We start from the raw sequence: 14,371 nt of genomic DNA on the forward strand, positions 1-14,371 counted from the left end.
CCAGCAAGGGAGCCCTCTCAGTGCCTGAATGGGTGGAGCTATGGACAAAGAGCAGGGGAAGAGGCCTTGTGGTCGTCAGGTACCAGAGGCTTGAAAAAGGACTGTGATAGGGCCAATACTCCAGTGGCTGAGGCAGTCCATATCCCTGTACACTTGGCGCCACCATGGTCCCCACAACCCAAGCAGCGCTGTCACCTTCATGCTCAACCTTCACTGGGGCAGAGCTGTCACAGGCAAAAAAAATGTCTTGTGTCTATGCATATGGGGTCCCTTTGGTCGTGTCCAACTCTCTGTGACCCTGTGGACTGTGGCCTGCCAGGCTTTTCTATCAGGGGGTTCTCCAGGCAAGAATACTGGAGTGTATTGGACAATACTGATTGCCATACCCTTCTAGAGCACTCTGTTTTCTGATGCCCTAACTGCCAACTCTTCTGAGTACCTGGTGCTGCCAGAACCCCTGTGACCCAAGCAGCTGCACTACATCCATACCTGGCCTTCCCTGGGACAAACCCAATTCCTCCAGGGAAGCCTCAGGAGCAAATCCCTGTGGATGACCCACATGTGGAGCTGGAAATAAAACCACAATTGAAATCCAGGGGCAGTGTGGCTAAGAAAAAGACCCAAAACCTTCCCACCAGCTGTATAAGCTGCAGGTTAAGTCCACACAATCAACTATACATACTCTGTGTCTATGGAATATATAAAAGGACATTGAGAGCTCCCACAAAAGAAAACACACTAGCTCTGATAGCTGTGGAATTGGAGGCAAGAACACATGAGAGTAGGACCAATTAGAATCTGAACTGTCCTTACAGCAGGTCCAGAGACCAGCACGGTGTTGGGTGGCATCCTAGGGAGGTGAGGTGGACTGTGACTTGAAGTGAAGGAAAGGATCCTGATAGCAGTGACTCAAGAAAAATATTTATTATTCTTATGTTTTGACTTGTTCTGTGGTTTCTTTTGGATCTTTCCCCCCCCCCCCCCTCCATTCCTGTTGTAGTTGTTGATTTTACTGGCACTATGAAATCTAATTAGGATTTTGATTTTTTTAAAAATCTCACTTTTTATTGTTCTTATAAACCTCTGCCTCTACATTGGGCTTTTGCAGTTCTTTTGAGTTTTCCTTTTTTTTTTTTTTGTTTTTTCTTTCCTCTTCCCTTTTTTATTTTTTCTTTTAATTTTTTAAAACTTTCCTTTGTTTGCTTTTCCTACTGTTCTTTTCCCCTTGCAATTAATCTTTAATGTATATAAATCTTCTTCATCTATATCTATTTAACTTTGCATATCTATTCATTCTTTCTTTTTGTTCTTTCCTTTCCTCTCAACATATTTGTTAGTTTTGTTTTCATTGCTTTATTTATAATTTTTGGTTTCCTTTGTTCACTGGGTCAATCGAGCATACTTTATTTTTGTTGGACTCTCTTGATTTTGGTTATGGATGTATACGTATATGTGTATAGTCCATCATTTTGATTATTATTTGCCTGATTTTGTAACTCCCATTTGTCTGAAGTTCATCTTTGGTTTCTCATTTTTGGGTATGTGTTTAATCTCACTTAATGCCCTAACAAACCACTTGTGGAATCTTTGTTCCTGACCAGAGATCAAGCCCTGAGCCTTTGGCATGGAAGTACTGATCCAGGACCCTAGACTACCAGAGAACTAACCCTAGGGAGTATCAAATAGTGAGAACTCCCACAAAGGAAACCCCTTGAATACAAGACCTGGCATCACCCAACCACCAGTAGCACTCTGTGCAGGACACCTCATCCAAACAACAAACAAAACAAAAATAAAAACCTAGTCATCAGCAGACAGGATTACCACCTCACTCAGCCTTGCCGATCAGAGGAAAAACAAACAAACAAACAACAACAACAACAACAAAAACCCAGCATAAATCTCACCTTATATGAAGCTTACACAAATCACTGCACCAACCTTGGTGGGGGATGGGGTGGGCAGAAACCGAAAGGAAGAAAGAATTCAACCTTGAAGCCTGGGAAAAGGAAACCTCAAGCACAATAAGTTTAAAGAAAAAAAGAATAAAAATGCAGATAAACACTGCACAAATGAAGGAACAAACTTTCACAGAAGTCCAAATAAATGAAGAGGAAATAGGCAAACTACCTAATAAGGAATTCAGAATAGTGATAGTAAAGATGATAAAAACCCTTGAAAATAGAATAGAGAAAATGCTCAAATCAATTAATAAAGACCTAGAAGAATTAAAGAATAAACATATGGAGACAAACAACACAATTATTGGAATTAAAAATACTCTAGAAGGAATCAATAGCAGAATATATGAAGCAGAAGAACGAATCAGTGAGCTGGAAGATAAAATGGTGGCAATAACTCTTGAAGAGCAGAATTAAGTAAAAAGAATGAAAAGAACTGAGGATAGTCTCAGAAACCTCTGGGACAATATCAAAAGCACAAACATACAAATTATAGGGGTCCAAGAAGAAGAAGAGAGAAACAAAGGGTATGAGAAACTTTTTGAAGAGATTACAGTTGAAAATTTCCCCAGCATGGGAAAGGAAATAGTCCAAGAGGCACAAAGAGTCCCATACACAGGATAAACCCAAGGAGAAACATATCAAGACACATACTAATCAAACTAACAAAGATTAAACACGAATAAAATGTATTAAAAGCAGCAAGGGAAAAGGAACAAGTAACATACAAGGGAAAGCCCATATGTTTAACAGCTGATCTTGCAGCAGAAACTCTGAAGGCCAGAAGGGAATGGCAGAATATTTTTAAAGTACTGAAAGGTATAATATCATATAGGAAATGAATTGCCAATCTAGGTTTGATGCAGGATACAGGATGCTTAGGGCTGGTGCACTGGGGTGACCCAGAGGGATGGTATGGGGAAGGAGGTGGGAGGGGGGTTCAGGATTGGGAATATGTGTACACCTGTGGCAGATTCATGCTGATGTATAGCAAAACCAATACAATATTGTAAAGTGAAAAAAAAAAGTGCTGAAAGGGAAAAATCTACAACCAAGATTACTCTGTGTGGAAAGGATCTCATTCAAAATTGATGGAGAAATCAAAAGCTTTTTAGACAAGCAAAAGTTAAGAGAATTCAGTACCACCAAACCAGCTTTACAACAAATGTTAAAGGGACTTATATAGTCAAGAAATACAAGAGAAGAAAATACAAAATCAAATCCTAACAATTAAGAAAATGGCAATAAGAACATATATGTCAATAATTACTTTATGTTTAAATGGATTAAATACTCCACCAAAAGATACAGATTGGCTGAAGGGATAGATACAAAAACAAGACCCATATATATGCTGTCTACAAGAAACCCACTTCAGACCTCAAGACACATATAGACTGAAAGTGAGAGGATGGAGAAATATATTCCATGCAAATGGAAAGCAAATGAAAGCTGGAGTAGCAATCGTCACATTAGACAAAATGGACCTTAAAGAATATTTCAAGAATATCATTATTTCAGTACATAATGATCAAGGGATCGATCCAAGAGGCAGACATAGCAACTGTAAATATCTATGCACCCAGCATAGGAGCACCTCAATACATAAGACAAACAGTAACAGACATAAAAGGAGAAATTGACAGTAACACAATAATACTAGGAGACTTTACCACCCCACTCACACAATGGACAGATCATCAAAACAGAAAATTAATAAGGAAGCACGAGTCTTAAATGATACATTAGATGAGATGGATCTCATTGATATCTTCAGGACATTCCATCCAAATGCAGAAGAACACACTTTCTTCTCAAGTGCACATGAAACATTTTCCAGGATAGACCACATCTTGGGTCACAAATCACATCTCAGTAAGTTTAAGAAAATTGAAATAGTATCAAGTATCTTTCTGGACCACAACACTATGAGATTAGATATCAATTACAAGTAAAAACTGTAAGAAACACAAACACATGGAAATTAAATAATACATTTCTAAATAACCAACAGATTACTGAATAAATCAGAAGGGAAATCAAAAGATTTCTAGAAATAAATGACAATGAAAACATGACAACTTAAAACCTATGGGATGCAGCAAAAGCAGTTCTAAGAGGGAAGCTTAGAGCAAGTACATTCCTACCTCAAAAACAAGAAAAACATCGAATACACAGCATAACTTTACACCTAGAACAACTGGAAAAAGAAGACCCCCCCCCCCCAATAATTAGTAGAAGAAAAGAAGTTATAAAGATCAGCCCAGAAATAAATGAAAAAGAGATAAAAGAGTCAATAGTAAAGATTAATAGAACTAAAAGCTGTTTCTTCGAGAAGATAAACAAAATTGACAAACCTTTAGCCAGACTCATCAAGAAAAAAAGAGAGAAAAATCAAATCAACAAAATTAGAAATGAAAAAGGAAAGGTTACAACAGATAGTGCAGAAATATAGAGGATTATAAGAGACTATTATGAACAACTATATGGCAATAAAACAGATAACCTGGAAGAAATGGACAGATTCTTAGAGAAGTTCAATCTTCCCAGATTGAACCAGGAAGAAATAGAAATTATGAACAACCCAGTTACAAGCACTGAAATCGAAGCTGTGATCAAATATCTCCAAACTAATAAAAGCCCAGGACCTGATGTCTTCAAAGGAGAATTCTATCAAATATTTAGAGAAGAGCTAATGCCTATCATTCTAAAACTCTTTCAAAAAACTGAAGAGGAAGGAACACTTCCAAACTGATTCTATGAGGCCACCATCACCCTGATCCCAAAACCAAAGACAACACACAAAAAGAAAACTACAGGCCAATATCACTGCTGATCATAGATGCAAAAATCCTCAACCAAATTTTAGCAAGCAGAATTCAACAACAAATTAAAAAGCTCGTACACCATGATCAAGTTTGGTTCATTCCAGGGATGTAAGCATTCTTCAATATATGCAAGTCAATCAATGTGATACGTGATATTAACAAATTGAAAGATAAAAAGCATATGATCATCTCAGTAGATGCAGAAAAAGCCTTTGACAAAATTCAGCACCCATTTATGATTAAAACTCTTCAAAAATGGGCATAGAAGGAACCTATCTCAACATACTAAAAGCCATATATGATAAGCCTTCAGCAAACATTCTCAACGGTGAAAACTGAAAGCATTCCCCCTAAGATCAGGAATAAGACAAGGGTGTCCACTTTCACCACTATTATTCAACATAGTTTTGGAAGTGCTAGCTACAGCAATCAGAGAAGAAAAAGAAACAAAAGTAATCCAGATCAGAAAAGAAGAAATAAAGCTCTCACTGTTTGCTGATGACATGATACTGTACATAGAAAACCCTTAAGATACTATCAGAAAATTACTAGAGTTAATCAGTGAATTTAGCAAAATGAACACACAGAAGTCACTTGAATTTCTATATACTAACAATGAAAAATCAGAAGGAGAAATTAAGGAATCAATCCCACTCACTATTCCAATGAAAAGAATAAATTATTTAGGAATAAACTTACCTAAGGAGACAAAAGAACTGTACACAGAAAATTATAAGGCACTGATGAAAGAAATCAAAGATGACATAAACAAATGGAGAGACATTCCATATTCCTGGATAGGAAGAACCAATATTGTGAAAATGACTATACTACTAAATGCAATCTACAGATTCAATGGAATCCCTATCAAATTACCAGTGACATTTTCCACAGAACTAGAAGAAAAAATTTCAGAATTCGAATGGAAACGCCAAAGATCCCAAATAGCCAAAGCAGTCAGGAGAAAGAAGAATGGAGCTGGAGGAATTAACCTTCCTTACCTCAGATTATACTACAAAGCTACAGTCATCAAGGCAGTATGGTGCTGGCACAAAAACAGACATATAGACTAATGGAGCAATATAGAAAGCCCAGAAATAAACCCATGCGCCTGTGAGTACCTTATTTTTGACAAAGGAGGCAAGAATATACAATGGGGCAAAGACAGCCTCTTCAATAAATGGTTCTGGGAAAACTGGACAGGTACATAGAAAAGAATGAAATTATAACACTTTCAGACTTACGTCACTCTGTATAATAGGCTCTAGGTTCACCCACCTTTAGAACTGACTCAAATGCATTCTTTTTCATGGCTGAGTAATATTCCATTGTGTATATGTATCACAATTTCTTTACCCATTCATCTATCAATGGACATCCAGGTTGCTTCCATGCTCTAGCTATTGTAAATGGTGCTGCAATGAACAGTGGAAAACATGTGTCACAAAGATAACATGATACACAAAGATAAATTCCAAATGGATTAAAGACCTAAATGTAAGGCTAGAAAATATAAAACTCTTAGAGGAAAACATAGGCAGAACACTTGATGACATAAATCAAAGCAAGATCCTGTATGACCCACCTCCTAGAGTAATGGAAATAAAAACAAAAGTAAACAAGTGGGACCTGATTAAGCTTAAAGGCTTTTGCACAGCAAAGGAGGTTATAAGCAAAGTGAAAAGCCAACTCTCAGAATGGGAGAAAATAATTGCAAATGAAACAACTGACAAGGGATTAATTTCCAAAATATGTAAACAGCTCATACAATTCAATACCAGATAAACAAACAACCCAATCAAAAAGTGGGAAAAAGACCTAAGCAGACATTTCTCCAAAGAAGACATGCAGGTGGCTAACAGATTAAAAGATGCTCAACAGCACTCATTATTAGAGAAATGCAAATCAAAACTACAATCACCTCACGCCAGTCAGAATGGCCTTCATCAAGAAGTCTACAAACAATAAATACTGGGGAGGGTTGGAGAAAAGGGAATGCTCTTGCACTTTTGGTGGAAATGTAAATTGATACAGCCAGTATGGAAGATGGGATGGAGATTCCTTAAAAAATTAGGAATAAAAGCACCATATGACCCAGCAATCCCACTCCTAGGCGTATACCTTGAGAAAACCAAAGTTGAAAAAGACACATGTTTTCCATTGTTCATTGCAGCACCATTTGCAATAGCTAGAGCATGGAAGCAACCTGGATTTCCATTGATAGAAGAATGGGTAAAGAAATTGTGATACATATACACAATGGAATATTACTCAGCCATAAAAAAGAATGCATTTGAGTCAGTTCTAAAGGTGGGTGAACCTAGAGCCTATTATACAGAGTGACGTAAGTCTGAAAGAGAAAGATAAACATTGTATTCTAACGGATATATGTAGAATCTAGAAAAATGGTACCGAAGAATTTCTTTCTTGGGCAGCAATGGAGAAACAGACATAGAGAATAGACTTATGGACATGGGGAGAGGGGAGGAGAGGATGAGATGTATGGAGAGAGTAACATGGAAACTTACATTACCATATGTAATAAAATAGATAGACAATGGGAATTTGCTGTATGTCTCAGGAAACCCAAACAGGGTCTCTGTGTCAACCTAGAGGGGTGGGATGGTGAGGGAGATGGGAGGGAGGTTTAGAAGGGAGGGGATTTATGTATACCTATGGCTGATTCATGTTGAGGTTTGACAGAAAACAACAAAATTCTGTAAACCAATTATCCTTCAATTAAATAATAAATAAAATAAAAAATAAAAGCAAAAAAAAAATTCACTCTGGTTGTTACATTGAGAAGAGAAAGAGGGAAAAAAGCCCTCTTTTAAGACCCTACAGGAATTTAATGGGATGTGATACAGATGGTGACTGCAGCCATGAAATTAAAAGACTCTTACTCCTTGGAAGAAAAGTTATGACCAACCTGGATAGAATATTCAAAAGCAGAGACATTACTTTGCTAACAAAGGTCCGTCTAGTCAAGGCTATGGTTTTTCCAAGGGTCATGTATGGATGTGAGAGTTGGACTGTGAAGAAAGCTGAGCGCCGAAGAATTGATGCTTTTGAACTGTGGTGTTGGAGAAGACTCTTGAGAGTCCCTTGGACTGCAAGGAAATCCAACCAGTCCATTCTGAAGGAGATCAGCCCTGGGATTTCCTTGGAAAGAATGATGCTAAAGCTGAAGCTCCAGTACTTTGGCCACCTCATGCGACGAGTTGACTCATTGGAAAAGACTCGGATGCTGGGAGGGATTGGGGCAGGAGGAGAAGGGGACAACAGAAGATGAGATGGCTGGATGGCATCACTGATTCAATGGACGTAAGTCTGAGTGAACTCCGGGAGTTGGTGATGGACAAGGAGGCCTGGCATGTTGTGATTCATGGGGTCGCAAAGAGTCGGACACGACTGAGCAACTGAACTGAACTGAACTGAACTGATGCTGGCTTGGGCCACAGAATGAACAATAAAAGTGGTCAGTGTTGTTAGAATAGGGATATACTTTAAGGGCAGCATCCACTAGAGTTTCTAACATATTGGATGAATGGTGAAAGGAAAAGGGGAATCAAAGTTGACTCCTGACGTTTGTGATTAAGGGACATTTTCTCAGATGGATACAGTGGTGGGAGAGCACATTTTTTGTGGGATGATTATGAATTCAATTATAGACATGTACCTTTGAGATGCCTTCAGGTACTAAAGTGAAGATGCACACATACAGTTAGACATAGAAGAGTGTTAGAGCAAAGATTTAGGCAAAATATTTGTATTTGTGGTTTTTCAAGTTTAGTTGCTATCTAAAGCCATGAAAGTAGACAATCAGAGATATTATATTATACAGTGAGTGATGTAGACAGGGAAGTCAAGTTTCATAAAGACCCAGCATTAAGAAGCTGGGTTTTTACAATGAGGTACCATCTCATGCCAGTCAGAATGGCTGCTATCAAAAAGTCTACAAACAATAAATGCTGGAGAGGTTGTGGTGAAAAGGGAACCCTCTTACTGTTGGTGGGAATGCAAACTAGTACAGCCACTATGGAGAACAGTGTGGAGATTCCTTACAAAACTGGAAATAGAACTGCCATACAACTAAGCAATCTCACTGCTGGGCATACATACCAAGGAAACCAGAACTGAAAGAGGCACATGTACCCCAATGTTCATCACAGCACTGTTTACAATAGCTAGGACATGGAAGTAAGCTAGATGTCCACCAGCAGATGAATGGATAAGAAAGCTGTGGTACATATACACAATGGAATATTCAGTTCAGTTAAGTTCAGTCGCTCAGTCGTGTCCGACTCTTTGCGACCCCATGAATCACAGCACTCCAGGCCCCCCGTCCATCAGCAACTCCCGAGTTCACCCAAACTCATGTCCATCGAGTCCATGATGCCATCCAGCCATCTCATCCTCTGTTGTCCCCTTCTCCTCCTGCCCCCAATCCCTCCCAGCATCAGGGTTTTTTTCTGATGAGTCAACTCTTCGCATGAGGCGGCCAAAGTATTGGAGTCTCTGCTTCAGCATCAGTCCTTCCAATGAACACCCAGGACTGATCTGTGTATACTCTATCATTGAGGACCACAGAATTGAGCAGTTGCTGAAGAAAGTGGAAAAGGCTCCCAGTTGGGGGAGATGACCAACTGTTTCTGAGGTCAGAGGAACAATCTAGCAGAGAGACGAAAACCTATGATGCAGCAGGCGGAGATGGGTTGACTTGAATCACATCTGTATTAGTTAATTCTTCTGCTCCAACAAATGGCCAAAAATTTTGTGGCTTGACACACCAATTTGTTAGTTTACATTTGTGGAGGTCAGAAATTCAAAACCAATGGGCTAAAATCAGAGGCCAGCAGGCCTGCACTCTTTTCTGGAAGTTGTAGGGGGCAACCTATTTTGTCACCTTTTGCAGCCCCTAGAGAACAGATCTTGTGTCATTGGAAGAGGTTGTGTGCTATGACTAGAGTGTTCTCATGACAGAACTCGGTTAGCCTTGGCCCTGGCTTGTTTGTGCTCCAAGGGCAACCTTGCCTGTTACTGCAGGTATCTCTTGACTTCCTACTTTTGGATTCCAGCTCCCTATGATGAAAAAGACATCTTTTTTTGGTTAGTTCTAGAAGGTCTTGTAGGTCTTCACAGAACCTTTCAACTTCAGCTTCTTCAGCATTTGTGGTTGGGGCATAGAATTCGATTACTGTGATGTTGAATGATTTCCCTTGAAAGTGAACCAAGATCATTCTGTCATTTTTGAGATTGTACCCAAGTACTGCATTTTGGAATCTTTAATTGACTAAGAGGGCTTCTCCTTTTATTCTAAGGGATTCTTGCCCACAGTAGTAGATATAATACTCATCTGAATTAAATTTGCCCATCTCTGTCCATTTTAGTTCACTGATTCCTACAATGTCCGTGTTTCCTTTTGCAATCTACTGTTTGTCCACATCCAGTTTATCTGGATTAGAGACCTAATGCTCCAGGTTCCTATGCAATATTATTCTTTACAGCATCAGACTTTACTTTCACCAACAGATACCTCTACACCTGGGCATTAATTCTGCTTTGGCACAGCCTCTTGATTGTTTCTGGTGCCATTTCTCCCTCTTCCCTAGTAGCACATTGGGCACCTAACTGACCTGGGGAGTTCATTCTTCAGTGTCATATCTTTTTGGCCTTTTCATTCTGTCCATGGGGTTCTCACAGCAAGAATGCTAAAGTAGTTTTCCATTGCCTTCTCTAGTGACCCACATTTTGCCGGAACTCTCCACCATGACTCGCCCATCTTGGGTGGCCCGGTATGGCATGACTCATAGTTTCATGAGTTACAGAAGACTGTGATCCCATGTGATCATTTTGGTTAGTTTTCTGTGATTGTGGTTTTCATTCTGAGGGCCATAGGATTGAAATTCTTGCTCCTCTGTCTGCCATGTGATGGATTTTCAAGCTTCCTGGTGGGAGGGACTGACTGTGGGGAATACTGAGTCTTACTCTGGTAGGCAGGGTCATGCTCAGTAAATCTTATATCCAATTTTCTGTTGATAGGTGGGCCTGTATTCCTTCCCTGTAGTAGGAAAATCACTAGACCATTCACATATGACCTAAATAAAATCCCTTATGATGGTATAATAGAAATGATTAATAGACTCAAGGGATTAAATGGATAGAGTGCCTGAAACTATGGATGACTTTTGTAACACTGTACAGGAGGTGGTGAAAAAACCATCCCAAAGAAAAAGAAATGCAAGAAAGCAAAATGGCTGTCTGAGGAGACCTTGCAAATAGCTGAGGAAAGAGGAAATGGGAAAGGAAATGAGTAAGGGAAAGATATACCCAACTGAGTGCAGAGTTCCAAGGAATAGCAAGGAGAGATAAGAAAGCCTTCTTAAGTGAACAATGCAAAGAAATAGACTAAAACAATAGAATGGGAAAGACTAGATGTCTCTTCAAGAAAATTAGAGATACCAAGGAAACTTTTCATTAAAGATGAGGACAATAAAGGAAAAAAATGGTAAGGACCTAATAAAAGTAGAGGAGATTAAAAAGAGGTGCAAGAATACCCAGAAGAACTGTACAGAAAAGGTCTTAATGACCTGGATAATCACGATGGTGTGGTCACTTAGCTCTAGCCAGAATCCTGGAGTGTGAAGTCTAGCCAGCCCAAGGAAGCATTACTATGAACAAAGTTAGAGGATATGATGGAATTCTAGCTGAGCTATTTCAAATCCTAAAGGATGATGCTGTTAAAGTGCTGCATTCAATATGCCAGCAAATTTGGAAAGCAAAGCAGTGACCACAGGACTGGAAAAAGTCAGTTTTTATTCCAATCACAAAAAGGGCAATGCCAAAGTATGTTCAAACTACTGCAAGTTGCACTCATTTCACATGCTAGCAAAGTAATGCTCAAAATCCTTCAAGCTAGACTTTAGCAATATGTGAACCGAGAACTTTTACAAGTTGGATTTAGAAAAAGTGGAGGAAGCAATGATCAAATTGCCAATATCTCTTGGATCATAGAAAAGCAAGGGAATTCCATAAAAACATCTTCTGCTTCCATGATTACTTTAAAGTCTTTGACTGTGTGGATCAGAACAAACTGTAGAAAATTCTTAAAGAGATAGGAATAACAGAAAACCTTATCTGCCTCCTGAGAAACCTGTATGCAGGTCAAGAAGCAAAAGTTAGAACCAGACATGGAACAATGAACTGGTTTAAAATTGGTAAAGGAATATGTCAAGGCTGTATATTGCCACCCTGCATATTTGACTTATATGTGGAGTACATCAAGCTAAGTGCAGGGTTGGATGAATCACAGGCTGGAATCAAGATTGATGGGAGAAATATCAATAACTTCAGTTATGCAGATAACTTCACCTTTCAGGCAGAAAGTGAAGAGGAACTAAAGAGCCTCTTGATGAGGTGGTAGAGGAGAGTGAAAAACCTGGCTTAACTTTCAGCATTCAAGAAAATAAGATCATTGCAATCAGTCACATCGTGCGTTAGTGCATGCTAAGACGCTTCAGTCATGTCCGACTCTTTGCGACCCTATGGACTGTAGCTGGCCAGGCTCCACTGTCCATGGGATTCCCTGAGCAAGAATACTGGTGTGGGTTGCATGCCTTCCTTCAGGGGATCTTCCTGACCCAGGTGTAGAACCCATGTCACTTATATCTCCTGCATTGGCAGGTTCTTTACCAGTAGGGCCACCTGGAAGCCCATCCAGTCCCATCACTTTGTGACAAATAGATGGGAAAAAAATGGAAACAGTAACAGACTTATTTTCTTGGGCTCCAAAATTGCTGTGAACCATGACTGCAGCCAGGAAATTAAGACACTTGGTCCTTGGAAAAAATCTATGACACACTTAGACAACGTATTAAGCAGAGACATCACTTTGCCCACCAAGTTTCATTTAGTAAAAAGTATTTTTTTTCAGTAGTCAGTATGGATGTGAGAATTGAATCATAAAGAAGGCTGAAGATTTGATGTTTTTGAAAGGTGGTATTGGAGAAGATTCAGTCCCTCAATGGCAAGGAGAACAAAGCAGTCAATCCTACAGGAAAACAACCTTGAATACTCATTGGAAGGACTGATGCTGAAGCTGAAGCTCCAATATTTTTCACCCTAGTGCAAAGAGCTGACTCATTGGAAAAGACCCTGATGCAAGAAAGACTTAGGGCAGGAGGAGAAGGGTGCAACAGAGGATGAGCTGGTTTGATGGCATCACTGACTCAATGGACATGAGCTAGAGCAAACCCCAGGAGATAGTGAAGGACAGGGAATCCTTGTGTGTTATAGTCCATGGGGTGCAAAGAGTCATACATGACTATGTCACTATACAAGAGAATGCTTCATTTTCTGTCTTGGACACTCTTCCAACATCTTCAGAGACAGCCCATAGTGTCTTTGATTCTTTTATCTAATGCTCCTATTTTCCCACCTTCTCTTCGACTACAGCCCTCCCAGGTCCTATGAATAAGGACTCTGTGAATATACCAGAGTGATCCAGGTAATCTAGGAATATCCCCTATCTCATGATTTCAATCACCTTTGGTAAGTAGTTTCCCGAACAGGTTCAGAACCTGTGCCCCGTGCAGTGGAAGCACAGAGTCCTCACCACTGGACCACCAGGGAAGTCCTAGGTTAAGAAAATTTTAGCCACACTTTCATCATATGCATTTTCTGCCCCTTTCCTCCTCTCTTCTGCTTCTGGAACCCCTACACTGTGAATGTTAGTATGTTCCATTCCCTAGTTAAGGTAGCATTCTTCTTATGTTTCTCCATTCCAGTAAATTATATTGGTAAACTATCATTGTCTATCTCATAGCTTATTTTTTCTCTGGTGTTTATTCTTATTGTTTCATTTGACACAAATTCCTCTCTCCTCATTAACTTCCTCTCTCCCTGTGAGGTGAAAGTGGCTCAATAGGGTCTGACTCTTTGTGACTGCATGGACTGTACAGTTCATGGAATTCTCCAAGACAGAATACTCGAGTGGGTAGCTGTTCCCTTCTCCAGGGGATCTTCCCAAGCCAGAGATCGATCCAGGTCTCCCACACTGCAGACAGATTCTTTACCAGCTGAGCCACCAAGGAAGCATCCCTATGAAATTAGGTGAAAAACTTGTTCTGGTCTTGCAGGGGTGTCCATGTGTGGACAGGTCCCTGTGCAGTCTTTGTGCCTGGAGGATCTGGGGGCAGAGCTGGAGCTGATGTTGGCAGGGTCACCCCTTCCCCAGGGCATGCTGGCAGCTTGGTGGGAGGGGAGAGAGAGGTTACACCAGAGCCAAGTGTGAGCAGAGGCTTCTGTGCTCACTGGGTGTACCCACCCTACTGGACCGTGTGAGTCCCAAGGTGCTGGAGCAGAACTCTGATGGCTGGGTCCAAACTCATTCCATCCCTTATAAGTGTGCACTGCCCCATCCAGATGTGTGTGTGTATGTTCCTGTGTGTGTTGCTGTGTGTGTGTGTGTGTATTCCTGTGTTGTTTGTGTTCATCATTGGGTACTTGAAACAGCAGGCAAAAATTTGCTCTTGGTAGATTTGTTTCTTGTCATGACTTCTTCATTAGTTTGCTCATCATGCT

This window comes from Budorcas taxicolor, chromosome 13 (genome assembly GCF_023091745.1).
Source record: "Budorcas taxicolor isolate Tak-1 chromosome 13, Takin1.1, whole genome shotgun sequence".
Taxonomy (NCBI): Eukaryota; Metazoa; Chordata; class Mammalia; order Artiodactyla; family Bovidae; genus Budorcas; species Budorcas taxicolor.